A 17932-nucleotide genomic window follows, 5' to 3' on the forward strand; every position below is an offset into this window, starting at 1 on the left:
GGCACAAAAATCCCAACATTCCATAAGCAATTTCTAAGAGATCCATGATGGCAACAGCAAGGAGCACACCCAGCAATGCCTGGTGGAGAATTTACAGAAAGGACAGAGAGAAAGTGGCAGAACCAAACCCAAATGTTCACCACAATTCTCCTGAGCAAGGTGTGTTCGAGCCGCTCCTATCTTTTTTTCTGGTTACAGTTTCATTTCCATTTGGGGGAACAAAAGCAAAACAAAAGACATGTGGATGTGCAAAGTGTGAGATGAGTGCAGGAAGGCTTTGGAGGCTGCAGGAGGAAAGGGCAGATGGCTGCAGAGTGACTGCACGCCCCAGTTCACTCCGGGGCCCCTGGTCCCGTTCTGCCACCGGTGACGCCAGCAGAGCCCCCCCGAGAATTCCAGCCCCAGGATCACAGATTTTCCCACATGTGCTGGAGAGGAGAGGCCTTGCACAGCCTCACCAAAAGGCTCCTCAAGCTGCAGCCATTCCATATATACTGTAAAGCCCATAGGATTCAAGGGTAATGTCTATTTTCTGATATACTGTTCTGCATCCAAATTACTTCTGCTGCAATAAAGGTTTATTTAAAAACGCAAATCAGAGAGCAGTGAGAAGAATTAAAAGTTTAGAAAATGTTGCCTATGAATAAATGATGGCTGAGGAATTCACACATGGAACAATGAGGCCAAGGAAGGTTTGGGATGGTTTCCTGTGCAGATGAGGGAGGGATAAACTGGCTGAAAAATTCCCCGGAGGGATTCAGACTGGGCAGTAGGAAAACTTTCCACCTGTAGCTCCCATCACCAAGAACTGGAATAGCCTTGCAGAAAGAGGCTGTGGGATCTCCACTGCCAGGATTTGAGGTGAGGTCAGAAAAGGAGCTCCCAGGATGGGGTTTAGATTTAGTGAGTTCTACCTTGAGAAGAAACATGGACTCAATGACCTCCTGAGCTGCTTTTCAGCCCTATTTTCTATGGTTTTTCTATTCTATTAAAAACATGTGAAATTTCCCTTAGCTCTTTTCCTTAAAGGAAGGAGGGTAATTCAAGAGACACGGGATCTCCAGAGCATAGTCCTTAATTAATTAACCTGATAAGGTAACCTGCAGTCACATTGTGCAGTGTGCTGTGTGTGCCCCCTCCAGCTCCTGCCCTACATTCCCATGTCTTCTGCCTCTGGAATGTGGAGCTGGATCACAGAGAGTGGTGTGGCCTAACTCTCTGGGAAATCAATGGGAATTGAGGTGACTAATTAGGAATTGTAATCAGGCCCTTAATCCAAGGCAACAGAAAGACATGCCTTTGGAATCGGATTAGCTGCTTAATAATTCAAAACAGGCACCCAATAATGTATTGACTGCCTGGGAAAAGGCATCTTTTCCTGAGCTCAGAGTCTCACATTTCCACTGAACTTCCAAGGAAAGAGAAGCCAACCCTCAGCCAAAGCAAAATCCACGAGGAATCTACATTGGATGTAACATTTTGGGGTTCTCAGTCAGGGCTGATCATTTATGGCTGGAAGATGCTGCAGGACTGAAGAACCAGCTCTTCTGCCTCTCTTTGTAAGGAATGATTCTGTAATGATTTCAATTCTGAGACTTCTCTGCCCTGTTAAAAAAAAATTAAATCATTTTTTTAGGGTAGCATCTCCCTCATTGGCAGATCTTTGGGTGCATTACTGACAGCAGCCTTTGCTAATCTCCTGTTTTATCCCAGCTGCTGAGAATCAGAACTGAGAGACTTAATTACTGCACCTTTCAATAAAGATTTCATTTTATTTTTGTTCTTTCTGCTGCAAATGCCCATGAATCAGAAGGTCACTTTAGGCACAGAATTCAATTTAATTATACTCAAAGGCATTTTTATCATTAAACAGGTCAACTTATTAAAAAAATATCTTGATTATGAATAATGGAAAGCCTGGCAGGCAATCCAGGAGAGTTTCACTCTGAAAGCTCCCACATCCATTTGTTTAGATTTGTTTACTAAGCTGGGCAAGGTCCCACTGAATGAAAATGACAGCATTAAGTGAAACTGCATTTGATATTTAATTGGAACTAGATTTTCATGCTTATTTACAGATTTTTTTTTTTTAACGTGACTATTTCCCATTGCAGTATTTGTAAACTGGGCTGTTAATTCCTAGTAAAGGCAGGAGATGAGAAAAGCAACAGAGAATGTGACACTGCACTGGGTCTGGCAAAACCCTTCCCAAGGTGCAGAGTGATTCCATAGAGTCAGGCCCATCCCTCAGCTAGGATTGGATCCTTGCTCAGGTAGGACACTGTTTTAATTACATGCCAGAGAGGATGTCTCTGATGGACTATCCTCATGTGAACCACTTCTAAATAGAAAAATCCATGCTGTTCATGAAAGCCTTGATGTGCAACGCAGTAGAGAGTAAACATTCTGGAGAAAAAGCATTCTGGATAGGAGGGAACAGAAGAAAAGCAAAGCTATTTTCATGCCTGGGTCTTTTAAAGGCAAACATTTGCATATTTTTGCTCTCTTTCGTATGCAACTCCATGTAACATGATTTCTGTGCTATTTATAAGGCTAAGTAGTCAAGTAACTGTGTTTTATATATCCCCTTCCTTTATGCTCCCCATTTTCATTAACTCTTTTTTTTTTCTAATAGTTCAACAGGCCTAGAATTCATTTATTTATTTAAGTGAATGGTCAATACTAATTTGAAAACTGGATGTTATTTTTAACCACTTGCTGTAAGTATAAAAAATAATTAATTCCATTATTTTAGGCTAAAAGCTTTAAAAAGTAATGACACAAAGATGCAATGCAAGTGCAAGAAGTAAATTCAAGTTTTTACTGATTTCCCAAAGGTTTTTACCTTCATCTTTATGTCCACATGACACAGAAAGGGAATCAAACTGCAGAGATAAAAAGCTATTACCTGAAAGGAGCCTGATTGCAAAGGCAGCCCCTGTCTGGACCTGGAGGCCTTGGAACACTTTCCTAATTCACCCAGGATCACTTTATGACCCTGATCATAGATAACCACAAACACACAGATCTCTCAAATGGAAGAGCTAGAAGCAATTTCTGTTCTTGAAAGAAAGTTGTATTTTGTTGGTTCATGGAGGGATCCAGCCACAAGAGCAGCAGCTTTCACAAGCCACAAAGACAACGTAGCATTACCGTATCCCTGGATTCTCATTTTTCATTTTCAGCTTCCTTTTCTACATAAAATCGAACATCCCACAGCTACAGCACCACAGAACTGTCAGAAAACCAGGACCACGTGGATTTTATTTGCCATAAATGGTTGTTTATGGCAGACAGAGGTTCGTGGGTGTTTGGTTTTGTCAGGAGAACAGATGCATTATCTTCCTCTAAATACATAAGTTTATTAAAACAGGGTTTTATCCAGTTCTTATATCAGTTCTGCTGTTCCTTTCTCTGCCATGGCCTCATCTCTTTCCTCTCCCAGCTTGGTGACATCCCCTCAGATTGTTCCTCTCCTGTCCAGACTGGAGAAAGCAGCAGATTTCCTGGTAATGGATTCATCTGCTGCTCTCTGATGATCAATTTTTGCTCAGATGATTCAATTTAATGTTCCTGCAGTGTATAAGGCTGACCTAAACTCTCTCAGGTGATGACCTAAGGACTAACATTACTTTTATTAGTCATAAAAAATTTCCAAGATAAAGTTTTGTGTGGAAACAAATGCAAATGAAAAAAAGAAACAAGCAGTGAAAAGAAACAAACTTGCTGCTGCAGTGTGACACTAAAATGTGTTTAATAGTCTCCAGTTAGGTCTCATACTGCTTACATTCATTTAACAGCTATTAGATAGTTGATCACTCTTTGTTTGAACACAAGAGCAAAGACATTTCAAATGGCACAGCACTTGGATATTTAATTGGACTTCTCTGTAAGAATTTGCCTCTTTTTTTTGTCACCATTCTTACAAACTCCTGAGGTAGCTCTGTAAATAGGGTCACCACAGAGAAACTGGGCTGTGCATGAGCAGATCAGAGCAATATTTGGCTCTTGTGCTGCCTCCTCACCCTCTGTACTTCTGCACCTTGCAGCCCTTCTGCAGCTCCGTCCATGAGTTTGGCAGGTGGCAGTGCCAAGAATCCCAGTGATGTCACCTCTGTCACTCGGCACCTCCGAGGACACCATCCCTGTCACCTCCACACTAACGAGGAGCGCAGAGTGCAACAGCACTTTCCAAATTCTGGGTGAGGTAAAGGAGCAGCAAAGGCAAAGCAGGAGCAAGGGGTGGTGGTGATGGCAAGCCCCAGTTCCCCCCAGAAATCCAGGAATACGCAGATATGTGCTGGAAGTTTTGGGATCTGGGCTGTCCTTTCTTGCATTCCAATGGAATTTCACCGTGGTGGCTTCTGAGCACTGCAGAAAATGCTCCCTGACCTAAAGAAATTACAATTTCAATATTGAAATTGTCAGTCAAAAGGAGAGGAAAGAAGGGCAAGAGAAGTGAAGCATTAAAGGCATGAAAAGAATAATGATTTGCCACCCAGGTTAGTTCCACTGTTTGGGAGGGAGATTTCTATTCAAATATTTTTTAGATTATTATGATGAAATTAGGACAGGTAACAAGAGCAACTTCCAAACACAGAGGTCTGAATCACAAGCAAATTTTGCTACAAATAAGCAGCACTCAGAATGATAAGATTTCTGATTAAATATTAGTCTTGCTGCCACATATGTCAATCCCTAAACTTAGGGAAAGGAACACCCAGAATATAAATTGGACTCAAAGCAAAAGCAGCTGCAAAGCAAAGAATGAGCTGATTTGACACTTACTAAAAAAAAAGTCCATTAATCAGAGGAGAAATATTTATGCTTTCAAGTGAGAATACCAGACTTGAAAAACCAAATATCTGCATAAATTCTTCATTGTACTTCCAGACTTTCAGCCACAACACAACTATTTCTGTGAAAAACACTATTATATAGTTTTGTGTGTGTGTGTGTTAACAATTAGTGAGAGTAGAATTAAGAGAGGTCCCATACTGAGAGATCTAAAAAATGCCACACAGGTAACACGAAGAATTTCAAGCTGACACTGGACCACTGATTAAAACCAGATCATGTTTCATATCATCCAAAAGTGGTGGATATAACCTGCAAGGTGGAATTCATTTTATACTGCATAATTTCTTCCTATTAAATCTGAGTGGTTCTTTAAAAAGCAAATTATTTGCAATGGGTATTTTTAATGGGAATTTTGAAAAAATAGCCGATATCTAATCTTAAAGTTCTCCTGAATTTCTGTTGCTATAACAACGCATGAAAACCTTTTTCCTGTTGAGGACATCTGTAGCTATTTTTACAGGCAACAGCTGGATTTGTCTGTCTGAATTTCACTTAGAAGAAAAAGTGTTTTGTTTTCTGCCTTTGAACAAGCTTTTAACATAATGACAAATACCAGAGCCCAGCAGGTTCAGTAGCTGAATAATCTGATATAAAACATGTATTGCATGGCAAAAGTGTAAATTGAGAAACAATTTCATTAAAAGTAGTGAAAAGTCTCACAGTTCCTCCATGCACAGACAGCTCTTCCTCCCAGATTTAACACTGGAACAACAAGGGCACAACAAGTCTTTATAAATGAGATCTTTGATCACAGGAGATGCCACCTTTGTACTTTAAATTTGTCTAAAATTTACCAATACAGAGGAGCAAGAGTCTGGCTTGCAATTTCCTGTAGAACGAGGTGTGCCAGGCACCTGGGAACATCCAGCATTCTGAGGTGCCCAAATCCACTGAAAATCTAACAGCCAGCCTTTCTCATCCTTCTCTAGAAAACTTTCTCATACGACAAAAACAACAAATCAAATAAATGATCAACATAGAGATTTCCCCATAAATAACTGAGCTCTCTCAGCGCCTTGCAGGATTAGGCTTTGTGTAATCTTGCCCCCAAATTATTGATAGCTGTAAGACTGGAAGAAAAATCTGGAGTTCAGACAAGCAGGGAACACCCAAATTGGCATTGAGAAAAGGCCATTCTAGTTTAAAACTCCACTTTATGTTGTGCAGGATGTATTTATTATTCTTATTATTGCACATAATTTAGAATATAGGATCATTAGCATGAATCCCTGGAGTGAATTGTTTGAGGATTAGGGAAGAATGAGTGATATCCTAATGCTGATTATAAAGCTCTGCTCCCATGTGTGGGGAGAACCTGCTGGAAGCTGCATCCCTGCACCCCCAGGCTCAGCAGCCTCCAGTGGTGCAGAGCCTTTCAGAGTACAAGGACTCACAAAAGGCTACGTGGATTCCTGAAAAATTCCCTCCTGCTGTTTCCAAAAAGACCTGTTAGTGATGAACTGAAATCACAAACAGAAATAGCACTGGGACTCTGCAGGGATATTGCAAATACACAATATATGCATTATACAGAGGCAGGAACTGCACCTATGCCTGAGGCATGGGGATTTGGAGAATATTTGCTTTATTTTTCAAACAAAAGAGAGGAAGGCATGACATTTTGTGAGCAGGTTTCTCTATCTTTTTTCTTTCTGATTTTAGCTGTAAATACATAATTACTGTAAATGCATTCAACACCTACACAACTTCTAAACCAGCCCAGAACTGCTCCTATTGCATGTGCTGATCAATAATTACCAATTTCATGCAGAGACAGGTAAATTGCCAGTGCTTCACCCCAGGACACTTCGTGTTCAGACAGACGCCCACAGTTTAAAGGCAACAGTTTGCAACACAAAAGGCAAAACCAGTCTGAAATTGTTTCTTAATAATTTGCTTCTAGCTGATTGCTCACCACATTTAGATGTATGAGTTTCTACTGCAAAAGTCCTGAGTATGACTGGGATGTCAAGGAGATTTACAGCCCAGTGGCAGACAATAGTTTTGTTGACACTTTCTAAGCTGAATTTATTGGAGAGCTTCCTGAAGAGAGGAGAAGTATTCAATTACCCAGTAAATATGAAAGAACATGCTTGGTGCTGCTGTTCTTCCCTTGGACAGGAATTCCAGGCTTTGAAGTGTGACCTTTTGTTCAGGCCTACTGGAGTCTGTGTTTAAATTGTGTGCTGGAGAATTGGACACAGTGCTGAGCTTAGGAGTGATTTCCATGCAGGTTTAGCCACAATGCAGGGAGCAGCACAGAAAGTGGAGACTGAAAGGCCCAAGGCAGTAGTTTTTCAACAATTCTCTAAAAGAACAAACCAACCTCCCCCCAACACCAAAAAAAAAAAAAAAATATTAAGAGCAGGGATATGAAACAATTGAAATTCAATATCTGAACTCTGCCAGGCTGAGGAGCACCTGGATGTTTTGCTGTTGTTAGCAAGGGAATAAAGAAAATAATAAAGAGAATAAAACAGCCTTGGAATGCAGCCAGGAGAAAGCAGAGAAATTCTGTCCCAGGATTCATGATCCATGGGAAGGCTCCTCTGAAATTCCACTCATTAGTTGATGACTCTGTTATCTTCAAGATATGAGGCCAACAGACCCAGCAAAGTGCAGGGATGTGACAGGATGGGCACGGAGTGGAAAGCAACTTATTTGTTAGGATATGGCAAAAAAACAAGTAGTTCAAGCAACTTAAAGAATGACCTTGTGTTAATCAGGTTAGCATGCCCAAGGGAGTGGGAGGGAAATCTCTTTACTTAATAAGATCAGTCTTGATTTTAGAAATAATAGGGACATAATTACAAATTGGTGAGGATGATGTGACCTCCAACCCATCTTTTAAATTCTCATCTGGAGATACTTAATGAACCTAGTGAGAGTGGAAAATAAAATGGACTAAGGAATGATGATCAGAGCCAATGCCTGATGGAGAAGTCTTTGATAACAACCCCACTGAATTTTGAGGAACTGAAAGAAACATGTCAACACCACGTGGAAGAAAATCTATATGCAGCAAAAGCTTTTAACACATCTTGTAAAGCAAATTACTTCAATACACTCACACTTTAACAGTGTGGTTTGCAGCTTTAACACACCAAATGAGAGCAAAACAGAGAAAATGCACTGGTCTTTCTTTGAAGCTACCTCCACACATGTCTTCTTGGATAACCTTCCAAAAATGTGGCCTTTTCTGTCTACTATTTATATTTACTGTGGCTGTTACGATGGGTTTTGGAATAAATCTCAGCAATCAATCTTTAGAAACACAACAGGACTTGGGTTTTGCACCAAGGGATACAAACATCTGCAACCCTGCAGGTGCTGCCATCTGCTCAGGTATTCAATTTGTACCCACAAATACAAAACTCTTTCAGGCACTATAAATACCTTTGGTTTCATATTTTGGTCATTTTATGAAGGTTTTAAAAGTCCAAACCTTATGCACAAGCATTAGAAAAAAAAATATATGTTAGGAAAGGAAGAGAGAGGTTTAGAATGGACATGGAGAAGGCATTCTTTCCTGTGAGGGTTTGAATTGCGGAGAGGATTTCTCCAACAGTGACTGACCTTGAATTAGGCTTCAACACTTTAGAAAATACTTGAATTTACCTCATTTCCAGACCATCAGCATTCAAAACACATGAGTGACATTAATCCCCCGTGTCCTGAAATTCTGACAGTTACCTTTAAACAACAGGATCAAAGTCACACCAAAACATTACTAAATCTCTTTACTACCATTTTCCCAGATGAATTATTTAATATCAAACCAAAGAAAAAGATTCTAACCTAGTGGCTTCAAGATGACATTGCTTTGTTCCCAATTACTGTGTGATCCTCAAGCTGAAATCAAAGGTTGCTCCATAAATTTAATGCTATTTAAGAAATCTAGGGTTTAAAGAAATTTAAAGCAGAAATAACAATAGAGGATAGCTTGGGGGAGAAAAGAAATCAGTGGAAAGTCATGAAATTTCTCAGTGTTCCATCCTTCACGTCACAAATAATCTCTCTGGAGATATAAACACACAGGCAAAATTCAATTAATGCTTTCCAACTGACAAGAGTGGTTAAAAAGAATAAAATTAAGCCTTTTTAATCAGAATGCATTGCCAAAAGGTGCATCCAATGAAGGCCAGCACTGATTCCAAGGCCTGGGAATGATCCACTTAATGATCCCAGAGTGTTCCTAAACCTCCTGGGTCTGTCCTGAGCCATCCCCTCCTGACAGAGCTCCCAGAGGTGCTGGAAACTCTTCCCAGAGCTCCTGACTGGAGGTTGGCTTGCTGTGATATATTTCTATGGAATAATAGGGGGAAAATGATGGAAAATTTGAAGATTGCAGGCATGTTCCCTGGAAAAAAACATATTTGATCACAGGAAGCAATCCTGACCTATGAATTCCTTACTAAAAGAAGTTCTTCCCACTGTTGGTTCCAATTTATGCTCATTTTGAGATGAATCCAACCAAAAAAAAAAAAAAGTGAGAAAAGAGGGGAAACAAAACAAGAATTTTGTTGAAAAAATACCAAGGCACTATAGAAAGAGTTTTTGTGTTGTTATGGAAACACAGAAAGCACAGGCTAGGAAAAAGAAAAGTGAATAAAGAAGCAATTTCAGCTGCAAATATAAACATGTCCTTGCTTCCCGGAAAAAGTCCTTCCAAAGGATTTTGTTGATGCTGTGCATCCAAGCAACTGAAAACTACAAATTCTTCCCCAGAGAAACACAGATAAAAATTGGAAATCCACTGTAACAAAATAATAAACAGGACAAGGGATAAAAAAGCAGATGGAGTTATCAAAGTGTTGTTTTCACACCCACAAAGAAGCAGTTTGCTGAAAATGCAGAAAACTTCAGACATTCTGTTTTAAGTAATCAGTAGAGTGGTGGAAAAGGACAGGATTCTGTATTTATCTGGAGAAAAATAGTTCTCTGCTCCTCTCCCACATTTGTATTTGTATTTCATACATTTTGAGCAGCTAGCCAAAGAAATAATTCTGTTCTCTGAACATAAATTACTTAGGAAAAATTGGTTGTTTTATATAAAGCTACATTGAATATGCAGAATAAAATGCAAAAGTGTCCATTATCTGTTAGTCTACAGTGCTTTGCACATGAAATGTTAATTTAAATATATTTCCTGACACAGTCTAAGTTGCATCCAAAAATAATGGTAATTAAGTCCACTGATATAACCAAGCTTTGGCTTTAAAATTCTCATTCTGTCATTAGGTAATTCTTAATGAAATGGCACAAATCAGTCCTGCTAATGGCATAATGCTCTTATGCACCTGGATAATCTGCACTGCTCAGGTATCCTGCAACTTGTCACTTCAGATCAGGGTGGATCTTTTAGGGAAGACCACCCACTCTGGAAACTCCTTTCCACTGCTTGAGAATAAAAAAAAAATATATTTTTTAAACTTACAGTAATGATCACCTGCTTGTGTAAATCAACAGCAAGTCAAGAGAGAGTTTGTCATCAATTCTAAATATTCAAGGAGTAGATTGTCAGTATTATATTCTAAATATTCAAGGGGTAGATTGTCAATATTATATTTTAAATATTCAAAGGGTAGATTGTCAGTGAGTCCTCAGTGGTTTTGGCACCAAACATCCTGCCTGCCCCTACTGAACAGTGACTGCTGCTGATGTTATCGTGGGCAGGAAATCAACTGCACACATCCAATGAACACTTCTGCAAATAAGCTAATCTTTGAAAACTATTTCTCTTCCTCACCAAAACAAAACACCAAAAAAAAAAAAAATTAAAAAAAAAAATCCCCCAAGGGCAGCAGACCACAGAGTTCACATTATGGACCCAGTGACTTCTAAATTCATTCTGGAAAGAAAACCATTTTTACTGCTGCCATCCATCACTCACCCAGCTCAGGAGATTTTTACTCCCTGCAGGGCAAAGTCTCTTCATCCTCACTTCTGTCATTTTAAATCACAGAAGGGAACAAACCACACACCTAAGACTGGGGGTTTATTCTTTCTTACACCAAATTTTTAAGTCATTTTGTGACTGGGAACAATGAACTCTGGGATCTGAACTCTGCTGACAGTGATGTACCAGTTAAGGAAAATCACTGAACTCTTCATGCACATAGATTTGTACATAAATAAATATAAATAAAAATCAAGCAATATTCACAGAGACATTATTATTGTAATTTTAGAAAAAGACTGAACTGCACTTAATTAATGGGATTAACTTTGGTTTGTTAATTCCATGCTCTTGCAAATACTTTTGCCTCCAAATTCCTGCCAAACTCCTTAACAGTATTTTAGTAAAACTCAAAAATAGAGCTATGGGTCTTAGCAGGATCTAGTGTAGGACTTTCTTATGGGAGAAACAAAACAGGTAAAGGAAAATTAATGTGATTTTTCAAACTGAAGTATTTTACCTCATTTTATGAGGATACTCAGAGACTCTTCAGCAACACAAAGCCAAGGCCTTATATATTTAAGAGCAGGAAAGTGCCCCAATAAAACACTATATTTGAGTCACTGCATCTCCAGAAATACAGTTTCAAATTCTCATGTGCAGTGAACATTCCCATTGAACATCCTGGTGGGCACCTTCACTGCCAAGTCTGAGCCAGGAACACAATTGCAACAAAGAACCTGGGGAAATGGTCCCAGAAAATGTATTTTCCTTTGGGATAAGGGGGAGCAGGAGTTGAGAAGCCCCAGGATGGAATCCCTGCTGCCATCCCGTGTCTCCTTTGGGGTACAGAATTAATTCCAATTTCTGCCATAAAAGATACAATGTACTGATTTATCCCTAATTAAGGATGGAGTGGAGAAACAACATTTGATTGTTATTTACCTTTCCACATCTGTCAGCCTCTTTCAAGTACAGTGATTTGAAAGGGGAGAAGAAACCTCACTAATTGCTCTCAGAGCTGTGTGAAGAGTTCAGGCTTTCTGTTTTTGGGTTTTTGTAGGGAAGAGCTGTGTTTCAGATGTAGTGTGTGTTGCTATGGTAATTATTATTTTACTGAATGGTATACATTCAGAACTGATTTCATATTGTCAGACAGCAATTAAACAGATTAGGCTGTGTATACTCACAGTCCTGAAATATTTCCAATTTGTTTTAAATTTTGGGGCATGTGAAAAGCACTGGTCTGGGAAGTGAAGTATCAATTCAAAGGGCAGCTCCAGCTGCACAGGTTTCCTCTTCCCTCCTCCTCTGCTCCCAGGCCAGGGTATTTGGGAGTGGATACACTGCAGGACATTTTGGGGCCTCAATTCCCACTCAATTCCCCAATTTGCAGATTGGAAATGCCTTTCCAGATGGCTGCAGCAGCAGCTCCAGTAACTATCTAAAACTGAAACACACTGCTTTCCATCTCCCATTACTGCCCTGCTCCTCAGAAGAAGTTTTCACTTGCTGCCCACTGAGAAAACCTCCATGAAGATGAATTATTTTCTTCCTCCTGCTGTCCCTTTACCACCCAACCTCTGAAGGCAGGTTGGCATCACTGCACCCCAGTTTGGTCCCCAGGACACCTGGACAACAGAACCAAAGCATGAAATGCTCACTCTTCACCAGCTCTGATTTCAGCTCCAACAGGTCCTTCAGGCTGACAATCATTTCCAGATGTATACCCCCCTCAGGTTATAGAAACACAAAAGAAGTCAAGGAAGAAAAACAGGAAGCAACATGATTTGATTTTCCTGAGAGATTCCAAGTATCTCAGAGTAACTAGAGAGACAATATTCCCCCAGGACAAAAAATGATGCTAAAATTGGTGTAACCAAGCCCAGGAAACCCTTTGGAATTTTATTTGCTGTGTCTTAGCTTGGCATAGGAAGAAATTATAGCAGCCAGGATAGGAAGTTAAGAAAACAGGCTTCTGCTCAGCTTTAATACAGGTTTTCTTTGGTAAACCAATCAATTCCAGAATCCCATTTTTCCCCATGCTAAGAAATAACTTGAGGCAAAATTTAATCCATGTGAATAGGGATAGTCATGGGGATGAATGATGAGTTTAAAAACTCTTGGATGAGAAACACTTGAAAAATTGTCAGGAAGGGAAGGAGCTGTACAGATTCTGAGCAAAGAATAATAATCTCCAAAAAAAAAGCAAATGAAGCCTCAGTTCTGCAGGCCCATGGCTGGATTTGTGCATTAATACAGGTAAAAATTGGGTGCAGCTTTAAGCTTTAGGGAGAGGGCACCTGGCAGGCACAGAACAGCAAGAGAAATGGTAAGATTATCTAATTATCCATATATTTTCCTGGTCATTTTCTCTCTCAAGTAAATGATTTTCATAGGTTGACATATTCCAGTTTGTGGGAGCAGGTCAGTGAGGAGATCAGGAATGAGTCAGCAGTAGAAGGCTGATGGAAACATTAATCTTGAAGAAAGCTGAAGGATGAGAGGAAAACAGAATCATCTAAGATCAGAGAGGATATAATGGGCACAGAGGGTCTGAAAGGTGAACAGGCTGATGGCTGCACAAGGGAACATCAGCCTGCAGGAAGCTGGCACAGCACAGGCCATCAACAAAGAGGAAACAAATGGACTAAAATAAGATAGAACCTTGAAAATCAGGATAAAAATAATTTGCATTCCAAAAGGAGACATAATTTACCCAAAGGATGTCACGTCCTGGCAACGTGAATGAAGCAATTGTACAGCATTTGCTGTTTCTCCTGGTGATAAGGAATCAACATAATCTGGGCATTTCAGACAGTTCACAAAGGATTTGGAATCCAGTCAGGAAAGTCTTGACTTATCTTTTTGTCCCAGTTCCCAACCCTGTGAATAGTGGGGGCTTTGTGTGCCGCCAGTGTATTGCTAAAATAGCCAGGTTGTTCACAACAGCACTGTCTCCCCAAAATCACCAAAAGAAGAATGGCTTTTTTATGTCTTTTGGATCAAGCTGTCATGTCTGTAAAATACAGGCATGCTGGGTATCCCTGACATACGGTCAGAATAATTTGGGTTATTTTCTCAAATACAACCTTCTCTTAAGGCAAATTTATTGTGCAAGAGCTATGGAGGGGAAAATGATGCAAAATAAATCAGTATTCAGTTCCAAGGGAGATTATAATACATATTTAATTTTAATAGATACTGAAACTCTCTGTTGGTCTTAATATTCAGGCTAATTATGACTAAACCAAAACAGTGATTCTATCCCTTTCCTATGTGTTTGAGAAAATTTGGGTTTGTCTGCAGAGAACAGGGAAGCACAGACAAGGTCATTTACCTTCGGCTGCTGAAAGAGCTCGAAGAAAGAACCTGAACTGTAATTTCTGCTTCTAAAAAAGAATACAAATGGTTAACTGGTGCCAGGATTCCACAGGATGAGTTTAGGAAGGCTCGTAATCCTCAGCTTTCCAAAAGGGCCACCACATTAAATTGCAGTGGTGAAGGAACAGATCATTCTCTAAGGCCACACTGGCAGCTGAAGTGGCTGTCACAGCAGTGTCCCCAACTTTCTCCTTAAAATGGTTCTAACAACATCCCTCAGTCCTTGCCGAGTTAACTCGCAGTTAGCACGTGTGAGGCTGAGCTCAAAGTTATTTTAGGAGCCAACTGGAAAGGAGATTCAGCCTTTTTAAAAATGGAATTGTTTTCTCTGGTTTAAAACTGTTTCCATGGAGAGACCACAGCATATGAACATCTTTAGGCCAAGTGCCTTGCTGCAGGCTTATCTGAATGGAAGCACCACAGGAGGAAGGATAATTGAGGCCAGTTGTTTAAAATTCATGGGCCTCCTCCTATACTTAACTCAGGAGCGATTTATTTTCATTATTTTGATTTGTTAAGCATTTAAAAGTTAAACAGTGCTATACACACCTACTCCGAAGTGACATGTCTTAATATAATGTTTACTCAGGATAGAATAAACTTAGTGGCAACAATGTCACGCTGTTGGGTGAGGGTGACAAAGTGGCAGGAAAATCACACTGTAGGTTAATGTAAAGGGATGCAGGAGGGGAAGAAACCTCCATCCTAAATTCACACACAAAATACTGGGCTCTGAACAGACTATTGCCTCTTGGGAGAAGCATTCTTCTAAGTTATAATGAATAGGTCTATTAAAAAGGCAGTTTACTCTTCACTAAAGGAAAATAAAGCCAGTAGAGTGGTGGTAGTTACTGGAAACAGGGATGTTGTTATCCTGCTTTATAAACCCTGCGTGAATATTTTCTCTGATTTGGATCTCAGTCCAGATTCTCTCCTTACAACTTCCCAGCACAGACAAACAAGAAAAAGTACACAGAAGGTAATAAAAACCCATGAAAGGAATAGAACATCTGCTCTTGGAGGAAGAGCTAAGAGTTTATGTTGTTTAAAAAGTAAATATACTGGATATGCTGTTTGCTCTTGCACGCCTTCACTGGGCAAAGCCAAAATTCAACCTTTCCCCTCAAAAAAATGCTAATTGGAATTTGGCAGAAGGAAATTTTGGGATCAAGGAGCTAATGTTTAAACTTGACAGACTGACAAAGATTTACCTAAGTCATGAGAACATTTTCAGAGCTTAAAAATGCAGTTTCCCTCCTCTGTGCTCACCCCATCACATGAATTGCTGGTTTAATCTGTGTTTTCCCCATTGCAATAATTCATGGTCAGGCTCCCACTCCCAGGAATGGGGGTGGGAATGTCATGGGCCTTTTCCAGTCAGGAATTTTATGGGATGCAGCCCATTCCTGGTGGCAAAGCCATATTAGGGCAGTCAGCACAGAACTCAGCACAGTTCAGTGTAAATATCTCAATTCCAAGGTCAATGTCTTAATCCCAGGAAAATTAGGGTCAAAACACTTCAGATATAGTTCCAGTTTTTGCTGAGGGAAAATGAACTCCTGAACTACCTCAAAATCCAGTAGAGGAGCCCTCACCTGCTGTTTATGCCATGGAGTTGTTTGTTCTATGCCTGGGCCAGGAGGATACCTGCACACTTCTCCCAGGACAGAAGGGCCATTAAAAACCTGAATGGAAGAAGAAGGACAGGAAGAAAATTTCCTCTGGCAAGTCAGGATGTTGCCACTTGCTCTGGCTTTGCTGCTCATGATAAATGTGAGTGTCAGGCTCTCAGAGCTGAGCCCAAAACAGACAAGCTGATCCTCAGAAGATGATGGCTGAGTCTGAGAACATTATCTATAGCTAAAGAAATTCCATTTAATAGCAGAACATTTACCTTTCACTTCAGAACCTCTGTATACACGAGAGGAACAATTTACAATTGACATTTTCCACAGCAATGCTCTGTTCCATTACAAATGCATCATGTTCTTTCCATTCTTATGCATGAAGAATAATGACCTTAAAAGTAACATTTCAATTTACAGGAAATTTTAACTAGCACAATCATCATCCCCAAAGGAACATGATATTGAAATATTATTCTCTTGAACTTTGCAAAACACAGTGAGATACCAACAAAAATAACAAACCTTTCACTGATTTAAGGCAGAAACACTGTGGTGAGGTATTTTTGCAAGGAAAAGCTAATTTGCTCTTCTTTGCACAAATAATATTGATAATTAACAGACAGTCCATATTCACTGACTCAAACCAAATTTCCTGAGATGAATAGGGTACAGAGAAGTAAAATTATCAGATTTTGCCTGGGTTCTTTGACCTGCATTTCTTGGACTAATGAGAAAGTATCTCATTAAGATGCAAACGAGCAGCCTATGTGAAAGGAATTCCAGCTTTCCAATTGACTTTGTAATTTCCTGTATTGTGACAAATATTTCTAAACACAGGCAGACATTTTCAAACCATTAACTGCAGATTTTTGGAATTTTTAGCTCAAGATCCCTGGTTTACTATCAATATACACTATGATATATATATATATAGGAACCCTACTCTTCCTATAGAACAGAAACCAGTTCTGTAGCAAACATAGGTTAATAAAACAAGGACACTGATGAGCCACAAAATCCTGTCAGCCACAATTCCGTAAGCGAAATATGTCAGCAGAAGAAAAATGGAAATATTCATGTATTTTCCTTCTTGAAATTCAGAATCTGATTCTGCTGTTTGATTGCATCTCTGGGGATAAACTCAAAAACCAAGACAGGCTTGCTTTGTCATGTTTCTCCTCTGGAGAATTTTGAGAAAGAACTTACTTGCACCAGTGAAGGTTGAAAAACTCTGAATCAACAGTGACACACTCAGCTGGTTCCTCCCTCCAAGACAAGTGAAACAAGAATACTTTGTATCTTTTATCCAGCTGAAGCCATTGCCCCCAATGGATTTTACGCATTCGCAAATATATTTATGATGCCTCATTAGCCTGGCATGATGAATAAACTCCATCAATCAACATTTATTTTACTAGATTTAACTGCTATTACCCTTGAGTTGAAAAGGAAATGGAGAAAAAATGTAGGCTTGTAGGAGCTGTTCGCCCAAGGGCTTTGTTGAGGATGAAGGAGGAAAAAAAGGAATAAAATCATTTAGGTTGGAAAAAACTTTAAAGACTGAGTCCAACTGTTCCCCAGCACTGCCAAGGCCATCACTAACCCATGTCCCCAAGTGTCACATCCTCATGGCTTTTAAGTCCCTCCAGGGACAGTGACTCAGCCACTTCCCTGAGCAGCCTGTGCCAATGCTTGATAACCCTTTTGTTTTGTTTTTCTGTTTTGATCAGGGAACAAGAATTACTCATCTGCTGTAATTATTCTTGTTAACAGCCATACCTTCCAGCAGGATAAGGGCAGAAGGTTTTGTGCCCCTCTCAATAAGAATCTCCAAAGTTAATGGGAGCTGCAGCAAGAGAGCTGAAAGTGATGAGCTTCTACTCACTTGGCAAGGACCTGGGATGACAGGAATTGGTGACGTTGTTGTGTTCGTGTGCCACTGGCACTGCCACGTAAATCACCAGCAGAAGTGCCAGTGCTGTGAAATTTTAGATGAGCACTCACTGGGGAAGGGGAACAGGAACCCTGAGCTAAACCCTGGTATTGCAGCTGGCAGAAATTGTGCTGAGATTTAGCACAGGACTTGAGTTTCAGGAGTGAAACCACAGTCTCAATCAGCCCTAAATTAAAAGACATTTATTTCCACAGCCTGTGCATGCAC

The 17932-nt window shown here is 39.9% G+C and overlaps 1 protein-coding gene across 1 annotated transcript in view; it reads right to left on the reverse strand.

The window, feature by feature from the left end:
- PPM1E (protein phosphatase, Mg2+/Mn2+ dependent 1E) overlaps positions 1 to 17932 on the reverse strand; it is a 60977-nt gene that overhangs the window by 27505 nt on the left and 15540 nt on the right. The gene's annotated exons all lie outside the window — the stretch shown is intronic.

Source organism: Lonchura striata, chromosome 19, assembly GCF_050655825.1.
Source record: "Lonchura striata isolate lonStrDom1 chromosome 19, ASM5065582v1, whole genome shotgun sequence".
NCBI lineage: Eukaryota > Metazoa > Chordata > Aves > Passeriformes > Estrildidae > Lonchura > Lonchura striata.